Below are 18,289 nucleotides of genomic sequence, written 5' to 3'. Positions count from 1 at the left end.
CCTTGTAGTGGCCTGTTGCTTTAGTTCTGTGACTGTAACAATGTGATAATAATTTGGCAAAACAAGAATTATGCAAAAGGACGGTTTTCTGAATTATATAGTGTTGTATGCATTCAGGGAATCTGTTTTTTCACTCAACCCGGGAGTTCAGTGTATTTGGGCAGATTCCTGTGATTGCAGAATTGATTCCTCAAACTGGTAATTAAGCTCTTGTCCAAGTGAAAATACTCGTGTCATCCATTTGAAAACACACACGGCAACCTTTATCTAGAGGAAAAACTGGAGTCAACCCCTAACTGCGTACAAGAAAACCAGGAATCCTAACTGCTAGACCATATGGGAACTGGCCAGCTTTAACTGGCCACAAGCTTGTGGGCCACTTTCCATAAATGTGGCCAGTGTGGGCGCAGGGTTTTGTAGTGGCCTGTTGCTTTTGGTGTGTGACTGTAACAATGTGATAATAATTTGGCAATACAAGAATCATCCGAAGGGACGGTTTACTGAAATATATAGTGTTGCATGCATTCAAGGGACATGTTTGTTGACTCACACATGGTTCAGTTTTTTGGCCAGAATCCTGTGATTGCTGAATTTATACCTCGAACTGGTAATTAAGGTCTTGTCCAGGTGAAAATACTTGTGTCATGCATCTGAAAACACACATGGCAACCGTTATCTAGAGGAAAAACTGCCTATCGTCGGTCTGTCAAGGTACAAAACTGACATGTTGTGAGGTTAATAATGAAAGTGAGACCAATTTTTAATATGCTGATTATTCGCTCGTTCAGTTTAATGCAGATTACAAATTATTCTCAATGTCCAGGTGGCAATTAGTGATAAGGCTTCAAAATGGCAAGCCTGTGACATCAAAACCACATGGCATTGCACCCTTCAAAGTAGTAAAGCGGTTACAGAGTAGCGATGAAATTGTTCATTCTAGAATCAACTGGCCCACCAGCCTGCATTTTGTGAGACGAATGGCAATACCAAAGCATGTCCGTGTCTCCCCTAGACATCGGAATGGGTGTGCAGAATGTGCCTTTTTTTGGAAAAAATAGAAGAATGCCTAGAGAGTTGCCTTTTCTTTTGGACTTTGGAGAAAAAAAACACAACAACAAAATAAGCCGGAGAAAAACGAGCACAAAGCGAGCCAGCCAGGAGTCGAACCTAGAATCTTCTGATCCGTAGTCAGACGCGTTATCCATTGCGCCACTGGCCCACCAAAAGTAAAGACCCCCGATTGTTACAGACTTGTTGGTTTTCGATGTGACGGTGGCAAGCATTGATGTCTGCTCATTCTCACCTTGTTATCAGGAGAACAGACTACCAGCCCTCCAGCCCTCCAGCCCACCAGCCCACCAGCCCAGCAGCCCACGAGCCCTCCAGCCCACCATCCCTCCCTGGTGGTCTAGTGGTTAGGATTCGGCGCTCTCACCGCCGCGGCCCGGGTTCGATTCCCGGTCAGGGAAAGCTCTTTTGCCTTCCAATTGTGGACTGCGAATTCAAGCTCTGCTGACAGCTGTGAGAAAGCCAGCTCCAAGCCAAAACATTGGTGGGAACATGAAAAAAACACCTCCTTCGAGCCGGAGTTGAACCAGCGACCTAAGGATGGCCAACACTCCAACCTACAGTCCTCCGCTCTACCAGCTGAGCTATCGAAGGGGCTAAGGGCTAGTCAGAACCTCGACATATCAGGGTTCTGTAGCTCTACTGCTGGCCAAAAAGTCACTTCTGGTGCAGGAAGATTTGCTGGATTTTTGAGGAGGGAAGCAAAAAGGAGCATGCATTCCCATACCGGGAGTTGAACCCGGGCCGCCTGGGTGAAAACCAGGAATCCTAACCGCTAGACCATATGGGATTTGGACACTTTAAACTGGCCATGGGCTTCTGGCGCACTTTCCATACATGTGGTCAGCGTGGGCGCAGGACCTTGTAGTGGCCTGTTGCTTTAGTTCTGTGACTGTAACAATGTGATAATAATTTGGCAAAACAAGAATTATCCAAAAGGACGGTTTTCTGAATTATATAGTGTTGTATGCATTCAGGGAATCTGTTTTTTCACTCAACCCGGGGGTTCAGTGTATTTGGGCAGATTCCTGTGATTGCAGAATTGATTCCTCAAACTGGTAATTAAGCTCTTGTCCAAGTGAAAATACTCGTGTCATCCATTTGAAAACACACACGGCAACCTTTATCTAGAGGAAAAACTGGAGTCAACCCCTGGCTGCGTACAAGAAAACCAGGAATCCTAACTGCTAGACCATATGGGAACTGGCCAGCTTTAACTGGCCACAAGCTTGTGGGCCACTTTCCATAAATGTGGCCAGTGTGGGCGCAGGGTTTTGTAGTGGCCTGTTGCTTTTGGTGTGTGACTGTAACAATGTGATAATAATTTGGCAATACAAGAATCATCCGAAGGGACGGTTTACTGAAATATATAGTGTTGCATGCATTCAAGGGACATGTTTGTTGACTCACACATGGTTCAGTTTTTTGGCCAGAATCCTGTGATTGCTGAATTTATACCTCGAACTGGTAATTAAGGTCTTGTCCAGGTGAAAATACTTGTGTCATGCATCTGAAAACACACATGGCAACCGTTATCTAGAGGAAAAACTGCCTATCGTCGGTCTGTCAAGGTACAAAACTGACATGTTGTGAGGTTAATAATGAAAGTGAGACCAATTTTTAATCCGCAAAATTGCTGATTATTCGCTCGTTCAGTTTAATGCAGATTACAAATTATTCTCAATGTCCAGGTGGCAATTAGTGATAAGGCTTCAAAATGGCAAGCCTGTGACATCAAAACCACATGGCATTGCACCCTTCAAAGTAGTAAAGCGGTTACAGAGTAGCGATGAAATTGTTCTTTCTAGAATCAACTGGCCCACCAGCCTGCATTTTGTGAGACGAATGGCAATACCAAAGCATGTCCGTGTCTCCCCTAGACATCGGAATGGGTGTGCAGAATGTGCCTTTTTTTGGAAAAAATAGAAGAATGCCTAGAGAGTTGCCTTTTCTTTTGGACTTTGGAGAAAAAAAACACAACAACAAAATAAGCCGGAGAAAAAAAAGCACAGAGCGAGCCAGCCAGGAGTCGAACCTAGAATCTTCTGATCCGTAGTCAGATGCATTATCCATTGCGCCACTGGCCCACCAAAAGTAAAGACCCCTGATTGTTACAGACTTGTTGGTTTTCGATGTGACGGTGGCAAGCATTGATGTCAGCTCATTCTCACCTTGTTATCAGGAGAACAGACTACCAGCCCTCCAGCCCTCCAGCCCACCAGCCCACCAGCCCAGCAGCCCACCAGCCCTCCAGCCCACCATCCCTCCCTGGTGGTCTAGTGGTTAGGATTCGGCGCTCTCACCGCCGCGGCCCGGGTTTGATTCCCGGTCAGGGAAAGCTCTTTTGCCTTCCAATTGTGGACTGCGAATTCAAGCTCTGCTGACAGCTGTGAGAAAGCCAGCTCCAAGCCAAAACATTGGTGGGAACATGAAAAAAACACCTCCTTCGAGCCGGAGTTGAACCAGCGACCTAAGGATGGCCAACACTCCAACCTACAGTCCTCCGCTCTACCAGCTGAGCTATCGAAGGGGCTAATGGCTAGTCAGAACCTCGACATATCAGGGTTCTGTAGCTCTACTGCTGGCCAAAAAGTCACTTCTGGTGCAGGAAGATTTGCTGGATCAGAACCTCAACATATCAGGGTTCTGTAGCTCTACTGCTGGCCAAAAAGTCACTTCTGGTGCAGGAAGATTTGCTGGATTTTTGAGGAGGGAAGCAAAAAGGAGCATGCATTCCCATACCGGGAGTTGAACCCGGGCCGCCTGGGTGAAAACCAGGAATCCTAACCGCTAGACCATATGGGATTTGGACACTTTAAACTGGCCATGGGCTTCTGGCGCACTGTCCATACATGTGGTCAGCGTGGGCGCAGGACCTTGTAGTGGCCTGTTGCTTTAGTTCTGTGACTGTAACAATGTGATAATAATTTGGCAAAACAAGAATTATCCAAAAGGACAGTTTTCTGAATTATATAGTGTTGTATGCATTCAGGGAATCTGTTTTTTCACTCAACCCGGGGGTTCAGTGTATTTGGGCAGATTCCTGTGATTGTAGAATTGATTCCTCAAACTGGTAATTAAGCTCTTGTCCAAGTGAAAATACTTGTGTCATCCATTTGAAAACACACACGGCAACCTTTATCTAGAGGAAAAACTGGAGTCAACCCCTGGCTGCGTACGAGAAAACCAGGAATCCTAACTGCTAGACCATATGGGAACTGGCCAGCTTTAACTGGCCACAAGCTTGTGGGCCACTTTCCATAAATGTGGCCAGTGTGGGCGCAGGGTTTTGTAGTGGCCTGTTGCTTTTGGTGTGTGACTGTAACAATGTGATAATAATTTGGCAATACAAGAATCATCCGAAGGGACGGTTTACTGAAATATATAGTGTTGCATGCATTCAAGGGACATGTTTGTTGACTCACACATGGTTCAGTTTTTTGGCCAGAATCCTGTGATTGCTGAATTTATACCTCGAACTGGTAATTAAGGTCTTGTCCAGGTGAAAATACTTGTATCATGCATCTGAAAACACACATGGCAACCGTTATCTAGAGGAAAAACTGCCTATCATCGGTCTGTCAAGGTACAAAACTGACATGTTGTGAGGTTAATAATGAAAGTGAGACCAACTTTTAATCCGCAAAATTGCTGATTATTCGCTCGTTCAGTTTAATGCAGATTACAAATTATTCTCAATGCCCAGGTGGCAATTAGTGATAAGGCTTCAAAATGGCAAGCCTGTGACATCAAAACCACATGGCATTGCACCCTTCAAAGTAGTAAACCGGTTACAGAGTAGCGATGAAATTGTTCATTCTAGAATCAACTGGCACACCAGCCTGCATTTTGTGAGACGAATGGCAATACCAAAGCATGTCCGTGTCTCCCCTAGACATCGGAATGGGTGTGCAGAATGTGCCTTTTTTTGGAAAAAATAGAAGAATGCCTAGAGAGTTGCCTTTTCTTTTGGAGAAAAAAAACACAACAACAAAATAAGCCGGAGAAAAACAAGCACAGAGCGAGCCAGCCAGGAGTCGAACCTAGAATCTTCTGATCCGTAGTCAGACGCGTTATCCATTGCGCCACTGGCCCACCAATAGTAAAGACCCCCGATTGTTACAGACTTGTTGGTTTTCGATGTGACGGTGGCAAGCATTGATGTCTGCTCATTCTCACCTTGTTATCAGGAGAACAGACTACCAGCCCTCCAGCCCACCAGCCCACCAGCCCACCATCCCTCCCTGGTGGTCTAGTGGTTAGGATTCGGCGCTCTCACCGCCGCGGCCCGGGTTCGATTCCCGCTCAGGGAAAGCTCTTTTGCCTTCCAATGGTGGACTGCGAATTCAAGCTCTGCTGACAGCTGTGAGAAAGCCAGCTCCAAACCAAAAAATTGGTGGGAACATGAAAAAAACACCTCATTCGAGCCGGAGTTGAACCAGCGACATAAGGATGGCCAACACTCCAACCTACAGTCCTCCGCTCTACCAGCTGAGCTATCGAAGGGGCTAAGGGCTAGTCAGAACCTCGACATGTCAGGGTTCTGTAGCTCTACTGCTGGCCAAAAAGTCACTTCTGGTGCAGGAAGATTCGCTGGATTTTTGAGGAGGGAAGCAAAAAGGAGCATCCATTCCCATACCGGGAGTTGAACCCGGGCCGCCTGGGTGAAAACCAGGAATCCTAACCGCTAGAACATATGGGATTTGGACACTTTAAACTGGCCATGGGCTTCTGGCGCACTTTCCATACATGTGGTCAGCGTGGGCGAAGGACCTTGTAGTGGCCTGTTGCTTTAGTTCTGTGACTGTAACAATGTGATAATAATTTGGCAAAACAAGAATTATCCAAAAGGACGGTTTTCTGAATTATATAGTGTTGTATGCATTCAGGGAATCTGTTTTTTCACTCAACCCGGGGGTTCAGTGTATTTGGGCAGATTCCTGTGATTGCAGAATTGATTCCTCAAACTGGTAATTAAGCTCTTGTCCAAGTGAAAATACTCGTGTCATCCATTTGAAAACACACACGGCAACATTTATCTAGAGGAAAAACTGGAGTCAACCCCTGGCTGCATACGAGAAAACCAGGAATCCTAACTGCTAGACCATATGGGAACTGGCCAGCTTTAACTGGCCACAAGCTTGTGGGCCACTTTCCATAAATGTGGCCAGTGTGGGCGCAGGGTTTTGTAGTGGCCTGTTGCTTTTGGTGTGTGACTGTAACAATGTGATAATAATTTGGCAATACAAGAATCATCCGAAGGTACGGTTTACTGAAATATATAGTGTTGCATGCATTCAAGGGACATGTTTGTTGACTCACACATGGTTCAGTTTTTAGGCCAGAATCCTGTGATTGCTGAATTTATACCTCGAACTGGTAATTAAGGTCTTGTCCAGGTGAAAATACTTGTGTCATGCATCTGAAAACACACATGGCAACCGTTATCTAGAGGAAAAACTGCCTATCGTCGGTCTGTCAAGGTACAAAACTGACATGTTGTGAGGTTAATAATGAAAGTGAGACCAATTTTTAATCCGCAAAATTGCTGATTATTCGCTCATTCAGTTTAATGCAGATTACAAATTATTCTCAATGTCCAGGTGGCAATTAGTGATAAGGCTTCAAAATGGCAAGCCTGTGACATCAAAACCACATGGCATTGCACCCTTCAAAGTAGTAAAGCGGTTACAGAGTAGCGATGAAATTGTTCATTCTAGAATCAACTGGCCCACCAGCCAGCATTTTGTGAGATGAATGGCAATACCAAAGCATGTCCGTGTCTCCCCTAGACATCGGAATGGGTGTGCAGAATGTGCCTTTTTTTGGAAAAAATAGAAGAATGCCTAGAGAGTTGCCTTTTCTTTTGGACTTTGGAGAAAAAAAAACACAACAACAAAATAAGCCGGAGAAAAACAAGCACAGAGCGAGCCAGCCAGGAGTCAAACCTAGAATCTTCTGATCCGTAGTCAGACGCGTTATCCATTGCGCCACTGGCCCACCATTAGTAAAGACCCCCGATTGTTACAGACTTGTTGGTTTTCGATGTGACGGTGGCAAGCATTGATGTCTGCTCATTCTCACCTTGTTATCAGGAGAACAGACTACCAGCCCTCCAGCCCACCAGCCCTCCAGCCCACCAGCCCTCCAGCCCACCAGCCCTCCAGCCCACCAGCCCTCCAGCCCACCAGCCCACCAGCCCACCAGCCCACGAGCCCTCCAGCCCTCCTGCCCACCAGCCCACGAGCCCTCCAGCCCACCATCCCTCCCTGGTGGTCTAGTGGTTAGGATTCGGCGCTCTCACCGCCGCGGCCCGGGTTCGATTCCCGGTCAGGGAAAGCTCTTTTGCCTTCCAATTGTGGACTGCGAATTCAAGCTCTGCTGACAGCTGTGAGAAAGCCAGCTCCAAGCCAAAACATTGGTGGGAACATGAAAAAAACACCTCCTTCGAGCCGGAGTTTAACCAGCGACCTAAGGATGGCCAACACTCCAACCTACAGTCCTCCGCTCTACCAGCTGAGCTATCGAAGGGGCTAAGGGCTAGTCAGAACCTCGACATATCAGGGTTCTGTAGCTCTACTGCTGGCCAAAAAGTCACTTCTGGTGCAGGAAGATTTGCTGGATTTTTGAGGAGGGAAGCAAAAAGGAGCATGCATTCCCATACCGGGAGTTGAACCCGGGCCGCCTGGGTGAAAACCAGGAATCCTCACCGCTAGACCATATGGGATCTGGACACTTTAAACTGGCCATGGGCTTCTGGCGCACTTTCCATACATGTGGTCAGCGTGGGCGCAGGACCTTGTAGTGGCCTGTTGCTTTAGTTCTGTGACTGTAACAATGTGATAATAATTTGGCAAAACAAGAATTATCCAAAAGGACGGTTTTCTGAATTATATAGTGTTGTATGCATTCAGGGAATCTGTTTTTTCACTCAACCCGGGGGTTCAGTGTATTTGGGCAGATTCCTGTGATTGCAGAATTGATTCCTCAAACTGGTAATTAAGCTCTTGTCCAAGTGAAAATACTCGTGTCATCCATTTGAAAACACACACGGCAACCTTTATCTAGAGGAAAAACTGGAGTCAACCCCTGGCTGCGTACGAGAAAACCAGGAATCCTAACTGCTAGACCATATGGGAACTGGCCAGCTTTAACTGGCCACAAGCTTGTGGGCCACTTTCCATAAATGTGGCCAGTGTGGGCGCAGGGTTTTGTAGTGGCCTGTTGCTTTTGGTGTGTGACTGTAACAATGTGATAATAATTTGGCAATACAAGAATCATCCGAAGGGACGGTTTACTGAAATATATAGTGTTGCATGCATTCAAGGGACATGTTTGTTGACTCACACATGGTTCAGTTTTTTGGCCAGAATCCTGTGATTGCTGAATTTATACCTCGAACTGGTAATTAAGGTCTTGTCCAGGTGAAAATACTTGTGTCATGCATCTGAAAACACACATGGCAACCGTTATCTAGAGGAAAAACTGCCTATCGTCGGTCTGTCAAGGTACAAAACTGACATGTTGTGAGGTTAATAATGAAAGTGAGACCAATTTTTAATATGCTGATTATTCGCTCGTTCAGTTTAATGCAGATTACAAATTATTCTCAATGTCCAGGTGGCAATTAGTGATAAGGCTTCAAAATGGCAAGCCTGTGACATCAAAACCACATGGCATTGCACCCTTCAAAGTAGTAAAGCGGTTACAGAGTAGCGATGAAATTGTTCATTCTAGAATCAACTGGCCCACCAGCCTGCATTTTGTGAGACGAATGGCAATACCAAAGCATGTCCGTGTCTCCTAGACATCGGAATGGGTGTGCAGAATGTGCCTTTTTTTGGAAAAAATAGAAGAATGCCTAGAGAGTTGCCTTTTCTTTTGGACTTTGGAGAAAAAAAATACAACAACAAAATAAGCCGGAGAAAAACAAGCACAGAGCGAGCCAGCCAGGAGTCAAACCTAGAATCTTCTGATCCGTAGTCAGACGCGTTATCCATTGCGCCACTGGCCCACCATTAGTAAAGACCCCCGATTGTTACAGACTTGTTGGTTTTCGATGTGACGGTGGCAAGCATTGATGTCTGCTCATTCTCACCTTGTTATCAGGAGAACAGACTACCAGCCCTCCAGCCCACCAGCCCTCCAGCCCACCAGCCCTCCAGCCCACCAGCCCACCAGCCCTCCAGCCCACCAGCCCACGAGCCCTCCAGCCCTCCTGCCCACCAGCCCACGAGCCCTCCAGCCCACGAGCCCTCCAGCCCACCATCCCTCCCTGGTGGTCTAGTGGTTAGGATTCGGCGCTCTCACCGCCGCGGCCCGGGTTCGATTCCCGGTCAGGGAAAGCTCTTTTGCCTTCCAATTGTGGACTGCGAATTCAAGCTCTGCTGACAGCTGTGAGAAAGCCAGCTCCAAGCCAAAACATTGGTGGGAACATGAAAAAAACACCTCCTTCGAGCTGGAGTTGAACCAGCGACCTAAGGATGGCCAACACTCCAACCTACAGTCCTCCGCTCTACCAGCTGAGCTATCGAAGGGGCTAAGGGCTAGTCAGAACCTCGACATATCAAGGTTCTGTAGCTCTACTGCTGGCCAAAAAGTCACTTCTGGTGCAGGAAGATTTGCTGGATTTTTGAGGAGGGAAGCAAAAAGGAGCATGCATTCCCATACCGGGAGTTGAACCCGGGCCGCCTGGGTGAAAACCAGGAATCCTCACCGCTAGACCATATGGGATCTGGACACTTTAAACTGGCCATGGGCTTCTGGCGCACTTTCCATACATGTGGTCAGCGTGGGCGCAGGACCTTGTAGTGGCCTGTTGCTTTAGTTCTGTGACTGTAACAATGTGATAATAATTTGGCAAAACAAGAATTATCCAAAAGGACGGTTTTCTGAATTATATAGTGTTGTATGCATTCAGGGAATCTGTTTTTTCACTCAACCCGGGGGTTCAGTGTATTTGGGCAGATTCCTGTGATTGCAGAATTGATTCCTCAAACTGGTAATTAAGCTCTTGTCCAAGTGAAAATACTCGTGTCATCCATTTGAAAACACACACGGCAACCTTTATCTAGAGGAAAAACTGGAGTCAACCCCTGGCTGCGTACGAGAAAACCAGGAATCCTAACTGCTAGACCATATGGGAACTGGCCAGCTTTAACTGGCCACAAGCTTGTGGGCCACTTTCCATAAATGTGGCCAGTGTGGGCGCAGGGTTTTGTAGTGGCCTGTTGCTTTTGGTGTGTGACTGTAACAATGTGATAATAATTTGGCAATACAAGAATCATCCGAAGGGACGGTTTACTGAAATATATAGTGTTGCATGCATTCAAGGGACATGTTTGTTGACTCACACATGGTTCAGTTTTTTGGCCAGAATCCTGTGATTGCTGAATTTATACCTCGAACTGGTAATTAAGGTCTTGTCCAGGTGAAAATACTTGTGTCATGCATCTGAAAACACACATGGCAACCGTTATCTAGAGGAAAAACTGCCTATCGTCGGTCTGTCAAGGTACAAAACTGACATGTTGTGAGGTTAATAATGAAAGTGAGACCAATTTTTAATATGCTGATTATTCGCTCGTTCAGTTTAATGCAGATTACAAATTATTCTCAATGCAGAGTGGCAATTAGTGATAAGGCTTCAAAATGGCAAGCCTGTGACATCAAAACCACATGGCATTGCACCCTTCAAAGTAGTAAACCGGTTACAGAGTAGCGATGAAATTGTTCATTCTAGAATCAACTGGCACACCAGCCTGCATTTTGTGAGACGAATGGCAATACCAAAGCATGTCCGTGTCTCCCCTAGACATCGGAATGGGTGTGCAGAATGTGCCTTTTTTTGGAAAAAATAGAAGAATGCCTAGAGAGTTGCCTTTTCTTTTGGACTTTGGAGAAAAAAAACACAACAACAAAATAAGCCGGAGAAAAACAAGCACAGAGCGAGCCAGCCAGGAGTCGAACCTAGAATCTTCTGATCCGTAGTCAGACGCGTTATCCATTGCGCCACTGGCCCACCAATAGTAAAGACCCCCGATTGTTACAGACTTGTTGGTTTTCGATGTGACGGTGGCAAGCATTGATGTCTGCTCATTCTCACCTTGTTATCAGGAGAACAGACTACCAGCCCTCCAGCCCACCAGCCCACCATCCCTCCCTGGTGGTCTAGTGGTTAGGATTCGGCGCTCTCACCGCCGCGGCCCGGGTTCGATTCCCGCTCAGGGAAAGCTCTTTTGCCTTCCAATGGTGGACTGCGAATTCAAGCTCTGCTGACAGCTGTGAGAAAGCCAGCTCCAAACCAAAAAATTGGTGGGAACATGAAAAAAACACCTCATTCGAGCCGGAGTTGAACCAGCGACATAAGGATGGCCAACACTCCAACCTACAGTCCTCCGCTCTACCAGCTGAGCTATCGAAGGGGCTAAGGGCTAGTCAGAACCTCGACATGTCAGGGTTCTGTAGCTCTACTGCTGGCCAAAAAGTCACTTCTGGTGCAGGAAGATTCGCTGGATTTTTGAGGAGGGAAGCAAAAAGGAGCATCCATTCCCATACCGGGAGTTGAACCCGGGCCGCCTGGGTGAAAACCAGGAATCCTAACCGCTAGAACATATGGGATTTGGACACTTTAAACTGGCCATGGGCTTCTGGCGCACTTTCCATACATGTGGTCAGCGTGGGCGAAGGACCTTGTAGTGGCCTGTTGCTTTAGTTCTGTGACTGTAACAATGTGATAATAATTTGGCAAAACAAGAATTATCCAAAAGGACGGTTTTCTGAATTATATAGTGTTGTATGCATTCAGGGAATCTGTTTTTTCACTCAACCCGGGGGTTCAGTGTATTTGGGCAGATTCCTGTGATTGCAGAATTGATTCCTCAAACTTGTAATAAAGCTCTTGTCCAAGTGAAAATACTCGTGTCATCCATTTTAAAACACACACGGCAACATTTATCTAGAGGAAAAACTGGAGTCAACCCCTGGCTGCATACGAGAAAACCAGGAATCCTAACTGCTAGACCATATGGGAACTGGCCAGCTTTAACTGGCCACAAGCTTGTGGGCCACTTTCCATAAATGTGGCCAGTGTGGGCGCAGGGTTTTGTAGTGGCCTGTTGCTTTTGGTGTGTGACTGTAACAATGTGATAATAATTTGGCAATACAAGAATCATCCGAAGGGACGGTTTACTGAAATATATAGTGTTGCATGCATTCAAGGGACATGTTTGTTGACTCACACATGGTTCAGTTTTTTGGCCAGAATCCTGTGATTGCTGAATTTATACCTCGAACTGGTAATTAAGGTCTTGTCCAGGTGAAAATACTTGTGTCATGCATCTGAAAACACACATGGCAACCGTTATCTAGAGGAAAAACTGCCTATCGTCGGTCTGTCAAGGTACAAAACTGACATGTTGTGAGGTTAATAATGAAAGTGAGACCAATTTTTAATATGCTGATTATTCGCTCGTTCAGTTTAATGCAGATTACAAATTATTCTCAATGTCCAGGTGGCAATTAGTGATAAGGCTTCAAAATGGCAAGCCTGTGACATCAAAACCACATGGCATTGCACCCTTCAAAGTAGTAAAGCGGTTACAGAGTAGCGATGAAATTGTTCATTCTAGAATCAACTGGCCCACCAGCCTGCATTTTGTGAGACGAATGGCAATACCAAAGCATGTCCGTGTCTCCTAGACATCGGAATGGGTGTGCAGAATGTGACTTTTTTTGGAAAAAATAGAAGAATGCCTAGAGAGTTGCCTTTTCTTTTGGACTTTGGAGAAAAAAAACACAACAACAAAATAAGCCGGAGAAAAACAAGCACAGAGCGAGCCAGCCAGGAGTCAAACCGAGAATCTTCTGATCCGTAGTCAGACGCGTTATCCATTGCGCCACTGGCCCACCATTAGTAAAGACCCCCGATTGTTACAGACTTGTTGGTTTTCGATGTGACGGTGGCAAGCATTGATGTCTGCTCATTCTCACCTTGTTATCAGGAGAACAGACTACCAGCCCTCCAGCCCACCAGCCCTCCAGCCCACCAGCCCTCCAGCCCACCAGCCCTCCAGCCCACCAGCCCACCAGCCCTCCAGCCCACCAGCCCACGAGCCCTCCAGCCCTCCTGCCCACCAGCCCACGAGCCCACGAGCCCACGAGCCCTCCAGCCCACCATCCCTCCCTGGTGGTCTAGTGGTTAGGATTCGGCGCTCTCACCGCCGCGGCCTGGGTTCGATTCCCGGTCAGGGAAAGCTCTTTTGCCTTCCAATTGTGGACTGCGAATTCAAGCTCTGCTGACAGCTGTGAGAAAGCCAGCTCCAAGCCAAAACATTGGTGGGAACATGAAAAAAACACCTCCTTTGAGCCGGAGTTGAACCAGCGACCTAAGGATGGCCAACACTCCAACCTACAGTCCTCCGCTCTACCAGCTGAGCTATCGAAGGGGCTAAGGGCTAGTCAGAACCTCGACATATCAGGGTTCTGTAGCTCTACTGCTGGCCAAAAAGTCACTTCTGGTGCAGGAAGATTTGCTGGATTTTTGAGGAGGGAAGCAAAAAGGAGCATGCATTCCCATACCGGGAGTTGAACCCGGGCCGCCTGGGTGAAAACCAGGAATCCTCACTGCTAGACCATATGGGATCTGGACACTTTAAACTGGCCATGGGCTTCTGGCGCACTTTCCATACATGTGGTCAGCGTGGGTGCAGGACCTTGTAGTGGCCTGTTGCTTTAGTTCTGTGACTGTAACAATGTGATAATAATTTGGCAAAACAAGAATTATCCAAAAGGACAGTTTTCTGAATTATATAGTGTTGTATGCATTCAGGGAATCTGTTTTTTCACTCAACCCGGGGGTTCAGTGTATTTGGGCAGATTCCTGTGATTGTAGAATTGATTCCTCAAACTGGTAATTAAGCTCTTGTCCAAGTGAAAATACTTGTGTCATCCATTTGAAAACACACACGGCAACCTTTATCTAGAGGAAAAACTGGAGTCAACCCCTGGCTGCGTACGAGAAAACCAGGAATCCTAACTGCTAGACCATATGGGAACTGGCCAGCTTTAACTGGCCACAAGCTTGTGGGCCACTTTCCATAAATGTGGCCAGTGTGGGCGCAGGGTTTTGTAGTGGCCTGTTGCTTTTGGTGTGTGACTGTAACAATGTGATAATAATTTGGCAATACAAGAATCATCCGAAGGGACGGTTTACTGAAATATATAGTGTTGCATGCATTCAAGGGACATGTTTGTTGACTCACACATGGTTCAGTTTTTTGGCCAGAATCCTGTGATTGCTGAATTTATACCTCGAACTGGTAATTAAGGTCTTGTCCAGGTGAAAATACTTGTATCATGCATCTGAAAACACACATGGCAACCGTTATCTAGAGGAAAAACTGCCTATCATCGGTCTGTCAAGGTACAAAACTGACATGTTGTGAGGTTAATAATGAAAGTGAGACCAACTTTTAATCCGCAAAATTGCTGATTATTCGCTCGTTCAGTTTAATGCAGATTACAAATTATTCTCAATGCCCAGGTGGCAATTAGTGATAAGGCTTCAAAATGGCAAGCCTGTGACATCAAAACCACATGGCATTGCACCCTTCAAAGTAGTAAACCGGTTACAGAGTAGCGATGAAATTGTTCATTCTAGAATCAACTGGCACACCAGCCTGCATTTTGTGAGACGAATGGCAATACCAAAGCATGTCCGTGTCTCCCCTAGACATCGGAATGGGTGTGCAGAATGTGCCTTTTTTTGGAAAAAATAGAAGAATGCCTAGAGAGTTGCCTTTTCTTTTGGACTTTGGAGAAAAAAAACACAACAACAAAATAAGCCGGAGAAAAACAAGCACAGAGCGAGCCAGCCAGGAGTCGAACCTAGAATCTTCTGATCCGTAGTCAGACGCGTTATCCATTGCGCCACTGGCCCACCAATAGTAAAGACCCCCGATTGTTACAGACTTGTTGGTTTTCGATGTGACGGTGGCAAGCATTGATGTCTGCTCATTCTCACCTTGTTATCAGGAGAACAGACTACCAGCCCTCCAGCCCACCAGCCCACCAGCCCACCATCCCTCCCTGGTGGTCTAGTGGTTAGGATTCGGCGCTCTCACCGCCGCGGCCCGGGTTCGATTCCCGCTCAGGGAAAGCTCTTTTGCCTTCCAATGGTGGACTGCGAATTCAAGCTCTGCTGACAGCTGTGAGAAAGCCAGCTCCAAACCAAAAAATTGGTGGGAACATGAAAAAAACACCTCATTCGAGCCGGAGTTGAACCAGCGACATAAGGATGGCCAACACTCCAACCTACAGTCCTCCGCTCTACCAGCTGAGCTATCGAAGGGGCTAAGGGCTAGTCAGAACCTCGACATGTCAGGGTTCTGTAGCTCTACTGCTGGCCAAAAAGTCACTTCTGGTGCAGGAAGATTCGCTGGATTTTTGAGGAGGGAAGCAAAAAGGAGCATCCATTCCCATACCGGGAGTTGAACCCGGGCCGCCTGGGTGAAAACCAGGAATCCTAACCGCTAGAACATATGGGATTTGGACACTTTAAACTGGCCATGGGCTTCTGGCGCACTTTCCATACATGTGGTCAGCGTGGGCGAAGGACCTTGTAGTGGCCTGTTGCTTTAGTTCTGTGACTGTAACAATGTGATAATAATTTGGCAAAACAAGAATTATCCAAAAGGACGGTTTTCTGAATTATATAGTGTTGTATGCATTCAGGGAATCTGTTTTTTCACTCAACCCGGGGGTTCAGTGTATTTGGGCAGATTCCTGTGATTGCAGAATTGATTCCTCAAACTGGTAATTAAGCTCTTGTCCAAGTGAAAATACTCGTGTCATCCATTTGAAAACACACACGGCAACATTTATCTAGAGGAAAAACTGGAGTCAACCCCTGGCTGCATACGAGAAAACCAGGAATCCTAACTGCTAGACCATATGGGAACTGGCCAGCTTTAACTGGCCACAAGCTTGTGGGCCACTTTCCATAAATGTGGCCAGTGTGGGCGCAGGGTTTTGTAGTGGCCTGTTGCTTTTGGTGTGTGACTGTAACAATGTGATAATAATTTGGCAATACAAGAATCATCCGAAGGTACGGTTTACTGAAATATATAGTGTTGCATGCATTCAAGGGACATGTTTGTTGACTCACACATGGTTCAGTTTTTAGGCCAGAATCCTGTGATTGCTGAATTTATACCTCGAACTGGTAATTAAGGTCTTGTCCAGGTGAAAATACTTGTGTCATGCATCTGAAAACACACATGGCAACCGTTATCTAGAGGAAAAACTGCCTATCGTCGGTCTGTCAAGGTACAAAACTGACATGTTGTGAGGTTAATAATGAAAGTGAGACCAATTTTTAATCCGCAAAATTGCTGATTATTCGCTCGTTCAGTTTAATGCAGATTACAAATTATTCTCAATGTCCAGGTGGCAATTAGTGATAAGGCTTCAAAATGGCAAGCCTGTGACATCAAAACCACATGGCATTGCACCCTTCAAAGTAGTAAAGCGGTTACAGAGTAGCGATGAAATTGTTCATTCTAGAATCAACTGGCCCACCAGCCAGCATTTTGTGAGATGAATGGCAATACCAAAGCATGTCCGTGTCTCCCCTAGACATCGGAATGGGTGTGCAGAATGTGCCTTTTTTTGGAAAAAATAGAAGAATGCCTAGAGAGTTGCCTTTTCTTTTGGACTTTGGAGAAAAAAAAACACAACAACAAAATAAGCCGGAGAAAAACAAGCACAGAGCGAGCCAGCCAGGAGTCAAACCTAGAATCTTCTGATCCGTAGTCAGACGCGTTATCCATTGCGCCAAGGCCGGCGCCCATTAGTCGAGGTAAAGATCCTAAAAGACGCACAAGTACGCGAGTTCGCGGCCCGCTCCGACCAGTGATGGAATTCCTGGAATGTGTCCGTTTTGACGCTGCTGATGCATGCGTGCGTAATCATCATGATCCCCCGTAATTTAATCGAACGTAAATTCGTCCCCCGCACTTTAATTTGGGAACTTTCCAGGGTAAACAATCACGTTATGTACGTTTCATTCATACCGGACGCCGGAGGGCGCTCTCTCGCATTAAGTCCAAAACGGACTCGTAGAAGCACCAACTTGTGACCACTATGTGACGCACGCTACAGGAAATACCTTATATGGACAAAGGCATCCAGCGGTCACTGGATAAAAAAAGCTGAAATGAATTGACAGATAAAACGTAAATATTCATTGCAAAAATACGTGATTTGTGTTTTTGTGCATTTTCATAACAAAATACATGAATAACGCAGCGCTCACTGACACATTTTTTTCAGTATATTATTTTTACAGTATAACATTATATTATATTATTATATTTTCTGACTTATTCTGGAAGTCCCTGTTTCTTTGTGTGTGTGTTTTACTGTTATGTAATACTGGAATACTTAAAAAAATGTTTGTTTTTTTTGCAACTACAATTACAGTGAGAAATAGGCACAAAAACATTGTGAGTGCAAAGATTAACAACCCTTTTTATTTGCAAATATAAAGTCAATATATAAAATTATAACAACAGTGCAAATATATATACATGTACAAATATTGTGAGAATACAAATAGTGTGAGGGCAAATATTAACAACCCTTTTAATCTGCATATATATTTTAAAGCCAATAAAACATTTAGAACAGTAATGCAATTTTGTACAGTATACACCAAAAATGTTTACCACAATAATAAAATTTGTACATATCAGTGTAAAAATATAATAAATATCAAACCAAAACAAACATTTGCAGTGCAATTTTGACATCAGACTTAGAAAATAATAAGAATTAATAGTAAACAAAGACAAACATTTACCACAGCAGTACAATTATGACATATTTGCTTAAAAAAAAAGTAAATAAAAATTGTTTTTACCACTGTAGTGGACTTTTCATATATTAGCCAAAATAATAATAAAAAACATAAACATACCGTTTATATTATATATCTATCTTGGATGTGCTTGTAAGCACATGCTACCACAGTGAAGCGGGACACCCTCACTCCATCACAGCGCACCGCGTTTGGGTAGAGAGCACAGAGCCTTATGAAAATGGCCTCCACCACTCGGTTGCAGTCAGGCCACTGTGCAGGACTATGAGCCCCAACGAAACACCTGCAAATTACAACAGAATACATATTATTAATGTAAGATTGTTTTCATTGTGTGATCTT

The 18,289-nt window shown here is 45.5% G+C and overlaps 4 non-coding genes across 4 annotated transcripts; 3 read left to right on the top strand and 1 right to left on the bottom strand.

Annotated features, from left to right (window-relative positions):
* Positions 1-1,397: 1,397 nt before the first annotated feature.
* Positions 1,398-1,469, top strand: trnae-cuc (transfer RNA glutamic acid (anticodon CUC)). The gene has a single exon. It is a non-coding gene; the product is annotated as a tRNA-Glu (tRNA).
* A 5,865-nt stretch (positions 1,470-7,334) lies between these two features.
* trnae-cuc (transfer RNA glutamic acid (anticodon CUC)) lies at positions 7,335-7,406 on the top strand. Its single transcript has one exon. It is a non-coding gene; the product is annotated as a tRNA-Glu (tRNA).
* A 1,934-nt stretch (positions 7,407-9,340) lies between these two features.
* trnae-cuc (transfer RNA glutamic acid (anticodon CUC)) lies at positions 9,341-9,412 on the top strand. The gene has a single exon. It is a non-coding gene; the product is annotated as a tRNA-Glu (tRNA).
* Positions 9,413-9,517: 105 nt separating this feature from the next.
* Positions 9,518-9,605, bottom strand: trnay-gua (transfer RNA tyrosine (anticodon GUA)). Its single transcript is given in 2 exon segments — positions 9,518-9,553; positions 9,569-9,605. It is a non-coding gene; the product is annotated as a tRNA-Tyr (tRNA).
* Between the last annotated feature and the right edge of the window lie 8,684 nt (positions 9,606-18,289).

The sequence above is a fragment of the Carassius gibelio genome, chromosome A11 (genome assembly GCF_023724105.1).
Source record: "Carassius gibelio isolate Cgi1373 ecotype wild population from Czech Republic chromosome A11, carGib1.2-hapl.c, whole genome shotgun sequence".
NCBI lineage: Eukaryota > Metazoa > Chordata > Actinopteri > Cypriniformes > Cyprinidae > Carassius > Carassius gibelio.
This window is presented reverse-complemented; position numbering and strand designations above follow the sequence as displayed.